Source organism: Podarcis vaucheri, assembly GCF_965113315.1.
Source record: "Podarcis vaucheri genome assembly, chromosome: 1".
In the NCBI taxonomy this organism is placed as follows: domain Eukaryota; kingdom Metazoa; phylum Chordata; class Lepidosauria; order Squamata; family Lacertidae; genus Podarcis; species Podarcis vaucheri.
This window is the reverse complement of record NC_138759.1, coordinates 7,589,198-7,600,621: the sequence shown is the minus strand read 5'-3', so window position 1 is coordinate 7,600,621 and position 11,424 is coordinate 7,589,198.

The following is an 11,424-nucleotide window of genomic DNA, read 5'->3' as shown; positions in this document are numbered from 1 at the left end:
TGATTTCTGCATTCACTTGAAATGGAAAAGCCAGTGAAAAGCGCATTTTTATTTATTTATTATTTCATTTTTATTTATGGGATTCATATCCTGCCTTTCTCATGATGGTGTGCAGTACTGTGACAAATCCTCTAAAATAGAATTCTAAAGTTACCAACGGCAGTAATCGGCAGCAGTAAAACACAACCTATTTTCAATTCGGCTTTTTGGGGTGGGGGCAGAGATCGGCTGAGGGAAGACGGTAATTTTTGAGCTGCGAGGCTTAGGGAACAGCAGGCATGTCTTCTGTGGGACCCGACCATCCTTGAGAAAGAAATGCCGTGCCTCAAAAATAGGTCAAGAAGACAGGTCCTGAAAACTTCCTCAAAGGCTTTCCTCAGGAGGCTAGTTCCTGCCAACACCTGTTCCTAGCTAATCTGGAAATCCCATCAAAACAGCCTTTCTCTCAGCAAACACTGGTGAAAAAAACATACCCTGACAGGCTTCCGGTAGCCAGATCACTTAAACAAGCAGGGCTTTTCTCAAGACCACCCAAGGCCTGGGTGGGCCTGGGGCTGTCGTGTTTTGATCGCTGCGGGTGCCTCCCTCCCCAGGCAACCTTTACACACCTGGGGCTCCCCCCGCAGTGCCTTGGTGCCACCGCTTTGGTATCTGCTGATTGCAACGGAGGAAGGAAATGACCTCGGATGGAAGGTTATTTTTTAGAGGGCAAGCGTGACGCATGAGAGGCCTGCCAGGGAGGAGGAAGAGACAATGGAAGGAAGGAGAATCTCCCACCCAGACCAAATTTCCTGCTCTTCCATAGCCCACCCCCACCTCCTGTCTCAGATCCCATGTCTATCTTTACCCCTGCAAACATTTTTTTCTCCTCCCGCCCCCACCTTCCTCCCCATGCCTGAAGTTTGCAAGGCGTTTTTGTCCAATCCACCCACGCCGTGGAAAGCTCCTGTTTTTCCTAAGTGACTTTTACTTTAAATTTTTGCATTTCCCCGCATCTAACCGTTGGGACGCGGGTGGCGCTGTGGGTTACTAATTCAGGTGTGCTAAAAGTAGTAAAGGCTGGAAACCTTCTTGAACTTACTTACTTATTTATTGCATTTATATCCTAACTTCAGGGACACGGGTGGCACTGTGGGTTAAACCACAGAGCCTAGGACTTGCCGATCAGAAGGTCGGCGGTTTGAATCCCCGCGACGGGGTGAGCTCCCGTTGCTCGGTCCCTGCTCCTGCCAACCTAGCAGTTCGAAAGCACATCAAAGTGCAAGTAGATAAATAGGTACTACTCTGGAGGGAAGGTAAACGGCGTTTCCGTGCGCTGCTCTGGTTTGCCAGAAGCGGCTTAGTCATGCTGGCCACATGACCCGGAAGCTGTACGCCGGCTCCCTCGGCCAGTTAAGCGAGATGAGCGCCACAACCCCAAAGTCGGTCACGACTGAACCTAATGGTCAGGGGTCCCTTTACCTTTAACCTTTGAACACAAACGGCCATATTGGTTAGCCCAGTGTTTTCCAAACAGCTGAGAGCAAAGGGATATTCCCACATCCTTCCTCCCTGGATTAAACAGGATTCATGGAAATCATAACGCTTGGAAGGGAGCTGGGAGGTCGTCGAATGGAGCCTCCTGTGACTCTGGGTGCAACTGTAGCATCCCTGGCAGATATCTGTCTGGCCTCTGGCAAAATAGCTCACGTTTCCCGCTGAAAGGGTTTGTGAGAGAATTGCTCACCCTTCGCAGGAGCGCCTTGTGCCGCAAAGGGCTGCCAAATTGATCCAGGGAATGCAGTGTCTCCCCTCTGAGGAAAGTTGCTGTATTGGGGGCTCTTTAGTTTAGAGAACAGCCAAATAAGAGGTGACATGAAAGAAGGTGCGTCAAATTATGTATAATGGGAGAAAGAGTATCTGAAGAAGTGTGCATGCAAACAAAAGCTCAAACCAATAACAAACTTAGTTGGTCTCTAAGGTGCTACTGGGGATGCGGGTGGCGCTGTGGGTTAAACCACAGAGCCTAGGACTTGCCGATCAGAAGATCGGCGGTTCGAATCCCCGCGACGGGGTGAGCTCCCGTTGCTCAGTCCCTGCTCCTGCCAACCTAGCAGTTTGTAAGCACGTCAAAGTGCAAGTAGGTCAATAGGTACCGCTCCGGCAGGAAGGTAAACAGCGTTTCTGTGTGCAGCTCTGGTTCACCCTCGGCCAATAAAGCGAGATGAGCGCAGCAACCCCAAAGTCGGTCATGACTGGACCTAATGGTCAGGGGCCCCTTTACCTTTAAGGTGCTACTGGAAGGAATGTTTTTATTTTACGGAGAAAGAGGACAGAGAGTGGTTTTTCTCCCTATCTCCTGACTCTAGAACTTAGGGATATTTATATTGTGCAGTTTGAAGCAACTGGATGCATGAAAACTGACTCTTTTTTGCAAACGAAACATTGTTCAACTAAAACTCTGCTTGCAGAACTTTCTTCAAAACAAAAGCATCAAATGTTACATCCAACCAGTTCCGTAAGACACACGCTGGTCCAAGGCACAGGCTCAGTGCCTTACAAAATATGAAATACTCCAAACAGACCTAGAAGCAGAGGTCTGTCTCTCCTCACAGCCTGCATCCTGCCTGAGGCTGTGTGCTCTTAGAAAGCTTCATTTGCATCCTCACTCTCACAGAGAACAAAGGACACTCTGGCCACCACCTTTCCAAGATGGCGATTTTGCAATTCAATACCTTTCATGTGATCTAAGGTTAAACACGCCCGCATTACCTAGCAGAAAACAGCAATAGTTAATTATCAACTCCGTTAAAGCTCAGAGTCCCTTAGAACAGTGTTCCCCAACATTGGGCCTCCAGCTGTTTTTGGACTACAATTCCCATCATCCTTGACCACTGGTATTGCTAGCGAGGGATGATGGGAGTTGTAGTCCAAAAACAGCTGGAGGCCCAAGGTTGGGGAACACTGCCTTAGAACACTGCAGTGGAATTCCCCCAGAGTTACCAATACACATTTAGGCATTCACCATTTCAGTATCAAGTAAATAATTATTTTTAACAATCCTATGGAGCCAAACGTTGGAAGATTGGCTCATAGTTCCCTCCCATAAGAGGCAGTGATGGCCACCAACCTGGATGGCTTTAGAAGAGAATTGGGCAAATTCATGGAGGAGGAGGAGGAGGAGGCTTTCAGTGGCTGAATACCAGTTGTTGGAACCGCAGGAGTGGAGAGGGCTATTGCACTTGGAACTTGCTTGCAGTTGGCCACTGTGAGGACCGGATGCTGGGATAGATGAGTCCTTGGGCTCTTCTTATACCCTTGTGGCTCATGCCCATCAGTGGAATGTGACCTTGTCTCATCCCCTTTAAAGAGATCCTGGCTGTCACTATCTTGTGACAGTGAGTCCCAGGAACCAATGACGTGCCCTGCAAAGAGGATGCTCAGTTTGTCTGCCCTGCATCTACAGTGGATGCTTGGGTTGCGGATGTGATCCGTGCAGGATGCACGTTCGCAACCCGCAGCGTTCGCAACCCACGTCTGCGCATGATGGGTTGCAATTCGGCACATCTGCGCATGTGCAATTTAGCACTTCTGTGCATGCACGACCGCTGAAACCCGGAAGTAACCTGTTCCAGTACTTCCAGGTTTCGGCGGTCCGCAAACCAAAAAAACGCAACCTGAAGCGGCTGTAACCCGAGGTATGATTGTACTGCCAAAGAACTCTGCTGGGTGACTCAAAGCTCAAGCACTGCAAGAGGAAGCGAGAGAGACCTCCGTTGACTCCCACCCCCCACGCCAGGCATCACGGTTCTGCTGTCAGCCAGGCAAAAGCGACTTTCATAGCAGGTGAAAAGCACCTAGGGACAGCTGGAGGGGGGGGGGATAAAGGTTGGCAGGACGAGAAGAAGATAAAGACTAACTTAGAGCACGCCGGCAGCACTTGCTGGAAAACGTCTAGTGCTCTCTTCCTGGATTTCATGCTCTTAGCGCAAAGTGTCGCCCACAATGATCCTTTGGGAAGGGGTGGGAGTGCCTCCAGATTGCCTATTCATTGATCGTTCATCCCGATATGGTTGCACAAAGCTTAAGAGGAAGTTGGATTACATCCGGCCTTTACTGAGCATTTGCTCCAATTCGTTTGCAGGGTGTTTATGCATCTTCCTGTTAGTCGTTTATTCATCCCACATTTTTCAATGCGTTTCCGTTCCTTTTAAAAAAGCGGAATTGTTGTACTAGGGCTATGGAGCTCATTAATACACTTTAACCGTGCAAAACCTAAATTTCCCAGGATGTGCTGTAATGCCTCCTGCAAAATATGCCTTAGCCTCATTTAGTACTAGTGCATATTACTAATTCAGGTGTGCTCAAAGTAGTAAAGGCTGGAAACCTTCTTGAACTTACTTACTTATTTATTGCATTTATATCCTAACTTCAGGGACGCGGGTGGCGCCTAGGACTTGCCGATCAGAAGGTTGGCGGTTTGAATCCCCGCGATGGGGTGAGCTCCTGTTGCTCGGTCCCTGCTCCTGCCAACCTAGCAGTTTGAAATCACCTCAAAGTGCAAGTAGATAAATAGGCACCGCTCCGGCGGGAAGGTCAACGGCGATTCCATGCGCTGCTCTGGTTCGCCAGAAGCGGCTTAGTCATGCTGGCCACATGACCCGGAAGCTGTATGCCGGTTCCCTCGGCCAATAAAGTGAGATGAGCGCCACAACCCCAGAGTCGGTCACAACTGGACCTAATGGTCAGGGGTCCCTTTACCTTTACCTTATCCCAACGTCTCGCCAAGGATCTCAAGGTGAAGTAGATGGTTCTTCCCCTCTTCATTTAATTCCACAACAACCCTGTAAGGTCACCCAGAGAGTTTCATGGCTGAATTTGAACCCCAGGTCCTAGTCTGCCACTTTCAACCACTACAACGCACTTTACACTTCACACATTCTGAATGTTTCAAATGTCCCATATATATATATATACACACACACCCCACACACTCCATGCACAAGGAAAGCTAGTATGTCAGGGGTGAAATATCTGGCAGAGCTCTTCTCCCAAGTATGTTGGTTCTTCATGTGCATGAAGTGAGAGCATTTGAACAAGCAATTCCCCAGGCAGCTTAAACTGTAACAGACAAACTAAGTCGGGAATGAATTGGCCATAAAGAGGAAAATAAAGTATTGCTGCCATCTTCTGGCCAAAAGGCAAAGAAAGGAAAATGTATGGATACTGAGAGAAGTTGGGCAGAAGGTGGCGCACAAAGGTTTAAGAATCGCACAACACCACAGTTTCAGGAAGATCGTTCAGGGAAACAGAAATACCTCCGTGAATCTCCGCCTCGTCTAGCGTCCGTTCCACGTCCACGGCAAACCCAGAAGTACTGGAACGGGTTACTTTTGGGTTTGCTGCTCATGCATGCGGAGAAGCGCAAACCACTCCATGCGCAGATGCGGTGCTTTGCCCTGCGTCCTTTTTGGCTAGCGGCTCGGGCTCCGGAATGAATCCCGGTCACAAAACAAGGTTAAATAAAGATGGGCGGGGAATCTCTTAGTGGAGAGATCCTGTCCTACCTGGCCTCCTTTATTCCATGTGAATATTTGCAGAGAGACTCAAACGTTTGGATAATACGAATGCCTGTTTCTTTAGCAGTGGCGTAGCGTGGGTTGTCAGCACCCGGGGCAAGGCAAGTAATTTGCGCCCCCTAACCCATGGATTTGCGCCCCCTAACCCTAACCCCCAGATGTTGTGCCCGGTGCGGCTGGCCCCCCTGCACCCCCCACGCTACGCCACTGTTCTTTAGCTCTAGTCAGGAGTCCCAAATGGAGCCTAAGTCAGTGGCAGGCCACCTATGGCAAAAAGTGAGTGATGCCTCTCCAAACAATGCCTCTCCCTGCTCAACAATTCCTGAATTATGTGCAGACAAGTGTGGGGCTGTAAAAGCAGCCTTGTGAGAACTGAGCCTGCCACACAATATTGACCTACCCCTTGCTGAATCAGGCCAGTGGCCATTTTGTCCAGCATCCTGTTCTCACAGTGGCTGACCAAATCCCTGTGGGAAAACTGCAATCAGGATTCAAACACAAGACCCCTCTCTCTCTTCCTGTGGCTTCCAGCAACCAGTATTACTGCCTCTAACTATGGAGGCAGAACAGAGCCATTCTGTCTAGTAGCCATTGATAGCCGTGTTAGTCACAAAAGTGTTATGTTTAGTAAAAGTTAGGATTGATCAAGGTTTCATTAAACTTTGCCAAACATGGAAACCCCCTGGATTTAGTTATGCTGACAAGACAAGCCTGCTCTGCAGAGCTCGCTGGATGGGCCATTAGTAGGGGACAAAGGAAAGCAATGGTCTGAAATAAAAAAATTAAGGTCTTGTATATATAATAAATGTTCATAAATGTACTAAGCAAACACGTATAGAAATATATAAACCACATATCTGAAGCAGAACAGGAAAACAGCCATGAAGCCATTTTGGCTCCCAAACTGACCAAACGTTTTCTCTGCAAAGTCAAAGGAAAATGGAAAAGCCTCCCCATTGTCTTTCCCCTCACAAATCCTGTCTTAGGGGTATGTCTGTGTATGAATAGGGTGAGCCTGTGACGTGGCTCAGGAACTAAGTATTTATCATTACAAAAGACTGGCCAGGCTCCCCAGGGTATCCAATCAAGTGAGCACTAACAGGTAACTTGCCAGACAGGAGGTAAACAACGACAGGAGGAAACAATGCACTCAGATTTCTGCTGTAGACAGCTCTTTCTGTGATGTAGGTATGATGTATCTGGGGTGGTGGTCTTGAGGTACACCCCTTCTGTGCTGTTTCTGGGGGTGGTCTTGGACTCCAGGGCGGGCAATTTAAAATGTCTATATAAGGGCAGGCACACCTTCGTTCACGGTCCTCCTCCATTCCTGCGGGTGAGGGGAGCACCCTGTTGCAACAGTTCAATAAATATCAGGCTTACGAGCTGCTTTGCTTCTCAATATTCTCTGGTTGGCCTCTGTTCTTTTCTCCGACCAATGGAGAATCTACAAAGGACTCTATAAGGGCTCTTGTGTCCCCCATAAGGGAATAAGGGCAGATTTGCGTTTATTACAGGCCCATCAGGGAAACCATCAGAGGGCAAGGCTGCCAGGCAAGGGGGAGCGGGTCCCCTTCTTTGCTGGGTGTTAGTAGGCAGAGGGAAAGGACAGGCTTAGGGCTCCGACTTTGAATGACGTAGGCTGGGGAGAGGCCCCTGGAGGCAGTTAGCAGCAAGAAGGAGAAGGTGGGAGGCAGAACGCCAAGTGAGCTGGCAATGACAGACCACACCTGGAATATTGTGTCCAATTCTGGGCAGCACAATTTAGGAAGGGTGTTGGAACATGTGCAGAGGAGGGCAACCAAGAGGATCGAGGATCTGGAAACGAAGCCTGATGAGGAACGGTCGAAGGAGCTGGGTATGTTTAGCCTGGAAAAGAGGAGACTGAGAGGAGATATGAGAGCCATCTTCAAGGCCTGTCACATGGAAGATGGCAATAAAGCAAAGAACAGGGTGGTGATGCAGTGACTATTGCAATCGTCACAAGATAATATCCCCAAGGCAACTATCTGTAAACAAACAATAAACGTCCAGATGGAAGATGGGGCAAGCTTGTTTTCTCCTGCTCTGGAGGGAAAAACTCAAACAAAGGGCTTCAAGTTACAAGAACATAGGGGGGAACTTTCTGACAGTAAGAGCTGTTTGACAGTGGAATGATCTCCCTCGGGAGGTTATGGACTCTCCATCCTTGGAGGTTTTTAAGCTGAGGTTGGGTGGCCATCTGTCATGGGTGCTTTAGTTGAGATTCCTGCATTGCAAGGGGGTTGGACTAGATGACCCTTGGGGTCCCTTCCAACTCTACAATTCTGTGATAGGCTGGGACAAAGAGACACAAAGACGGCTCTTTGCTGTCCTGTGAATCCAACACTGCCCTTAATGGGGAAGCCAGACCCTCAAAAGATGTAAATGCTCTGCATTTCCTAAAAAAATTATACGTAAAAATAAATAAATTCAAATATTAAAATACAGAGTTATTTCGAACCCTTTGACCTCCTTCCTTCCCCCCATGGGTTCCATCTAAGATTAAATTTACTGCATTTTACCCTTATATAACCATAATTGCCACAACAAATTTCACATCGCAAGTGTCTTTACATCCATGCCAAAGATTTTAACTGTTTACAGTGGTATTTTAAATAAATTGCAAATTTGTTCCAGTCTTTAGAAAATACTTGATCTTCCTGGTTTCGGATCTTCCCTGCAATCCCTCCATCTAGGTGCAGGTTGTAGATACAAGAAAACCAAATATCATAAAGACACCACAGTCGCTGATTCTGATTTTTACATCTTAGCCAACCTACTCAGTGTTAAATACCATCTATGAATCATTTTCATATAATTCTCTTTCAGTGAATAACATACAGTAAATTTCAAACCATACTTCCAAAGTTTCTCCCAAAGGTTTAGGTCTATATTATGCCCTATATCTATTGCCCAGTGTGTCTCTGAAGCTTTAATGAGCTCGTCTTTTGTTTCCCATGCTAATAGAAAATTATACATTTTAGAATGTACATTTTATAGTGCAAAATGTAAGATGTACTTTATTTTATCCATCCGGAATCTTCTAACCTTCAGCTTCATTGGATTTCTACAAGTTCGGAAGGAGAAAAACTTTTCTCTGTCCACTTTCTCTGTGCTTTTTCAAACATTTGCCAATTCTATTGTATGCTTTTTGAGGTGAGGGGAAATGCGATTTGCACCATAGATTTGTACAAACAGCTCCTACTAGCTGCCTGCCTGCTCATCATTTGCCCATTCAGTCCACACAAACCTTTGAGATGCTGTTGGTGTAAGTGTGTGTCAAGGAATCAAAACTGCCCTGACATACTCTTTGTTGTTGCTGCTTATTTTATTTCTCTCTCTCTTTTAAAAAATATAATGATTTCATAGATTCATAGAGTTGGAATAGACCACAAGGGCCATCAAGTCCAACCCTCTGCCAAGCAAGAAACACCATCAGAGCACTCCTGACATATGGTTGTCAAGCCTCTGCTTAAAGACCTCCAAAGTAGGAGACTCCACCACACTCCTTGGCAGCAAATTCCACGTTTGTCAGTGTCCTTCTTGAACTGTGGTGCCCAGAACTGGACACAGTACTCCAGGTGAGGTCTGACCAGAGCAGAATACAGTGGCACTATTACTTCCCTTGATCTAGATACTATACTCCTATTGATGCAGCCCAGAATTGCATTGGCTTTTTTAGCTGCCGCGTCACACTGTTGGCTCATGTCAAGTTTGTGGTCAACCAAGACTCCTAGATCCTTTTCACATGTACTGCTCTCAAGCCAGGTGTCACCCATCTTGTATTTGTGCCTCTCATTTTTTTTTTGCCCAAGTGCAATACTTTACATTTCTCCCTGTTAAAATTCATCTTGTTTGTTTTTGCCCATATTGTTTGTTTTAATTTTTCAAATTAAAAATTTACAGTCACATTATCCAACTCACAACATAAAAACAAGATTCCTAGGAATCTCTTGGACTTGCTCCCTCCCCTTTGTGGATCCTGTTGTTAATCATTTCCTCCTGCATCTTGTATGATAATTCAAATATTTTACCTCCAAAATTCACCATTAGACTATAAGTGATATTCCAATCCTACTAATGATTTTAACTGTTTACAATGGTTTTAAGATGAGTTATAAATTTTCCGCATTCCTTATTAAAATTTTGGTCTTCCTGATTTCTGATTCTTCCGGTCATTTCGGCCATTTCGGCATAATCCACCAACTTGATCTGCAATTCTTCTCTGGTAAGGACTTTATCTTCTTTGCATCTCTGGGCCAATAACATCCGTGCAGCTGTGGTCGCACACATAAATAGACTTTTCTGCTCCCTTGGGATTTCGGCACCTAGAATTCCTAAAAGGAAGGCTTCAGGTTTTTAAAGAAAAGGTTATTTTAAACATTTTTTTCCCAACTCCTTATATATCATTTCCAAAAATTCTTTTCTTACCTTACATTTCCGCCACATATGATAAAAGGTGCCTCTTTTATTTTATTTCTCTGTATTTTTTAGTTTCTGGCGTGTGGGGCCAATCTGGATGAGACCCTAGGCAAAAGATTCCTGCATTCAGGAGTTTGGACTAGAAGCCTCTTGTGGTCCCTTGAAACTCTACAATTTCACGATTCTGTGACCATCAAGTTGAATATTGGGTGATAGTCAACTGCCACATCCTATCAGTGCAAGAATTTCCACCTGGGCCAAGGAACTTTCCCCTCCCCCCCCCAACTCTGCTCCAGAAGATTAGGGGAACCCTTTGAACCAATTTATGGGAGGAAAGCAGAATACTCTGTTGCACAAGCAGAAATCCTTGTGCTGATGGAACATTCACAGAACCCATTGCCAGTGTTATTATTGGTTTGGCTCATCAGTTCGAACGACACCCACTAGTCCAGCCTTTCTCAACCTGTGGGTCCCCAGATGTTGTTGGACTACAACTCCCATCATCCCTAGCTAGCAAGGCCAGAGCTCAGGGATGATGGGAGTTGTAGTCCAACAACATCTGGGGACCCACAAGTTGAGAACCACTGCACTAGTCCCTTCCAAATGTGTGATCCTGCATATGGGAGCCTAGAATCTATCGGAGGAAGCTTCCTTTGGTCAAAAGGAAACACCATGACGTCCTTGGATGAAGAACAAGAGGGCAACAGGGAGAGTTGGGAGTGTGAGTTTGACTGATGGTGGAAGCTGGGGAGACAAAGACACGTCTAGGTCTGTGCTGTGCTTTGGGGATCTCCAGGAAACCAAACGGGGACGCAATGGGCCTTCTTGGTAGTGGTGCCCACCCTGTGGAACGCCCTCCTATCAGATGTCAAGGAAATAAACAACTACAGTGCTGCCCCGCAAGACGAATGCCTCGCAAGACGAAAAACTCGCTAGACGAAAGGGTTTTCCGTTTCTGCGTTGCTTCGCTAGACAAATTTCCCTATGGGCTTGCGTCGCAAGACGAAAACGTCTTGCGCTTTTTTTTTAAAGCCGCTTGAAGAGGCGCAGTTGCGATGGACCGTGCTTCGCAAGACGAAAAGCATCGCAAGACGAAAAGACTCGCGGAACGAATTCTTTCCGTCTTGCGAGGCACCACTGTACCTGACTTTTAGAAGATATCTGAAGGCAGCCCTGTTTAGAAAAGTTTTTAATGCTTGATTCTCTTTTTAATATTCTGTTGGGAGCCGCCCGGAGTGGCTAGATGGACGAGGTATTATTATTATTATTATTATTATTATTATTATTATTATTATTCCCTGGTTGGCAGTGCCTCTTCCAGGGGTTCAGGCAGGGGTTCTCCCTACCTGGAGATGCTCTGCCACTGAGCTACAGTTCGAAGTGCTCCTCGCTTTCCTGCCAAGTGAGTAGCCACCGCCATCCCTGT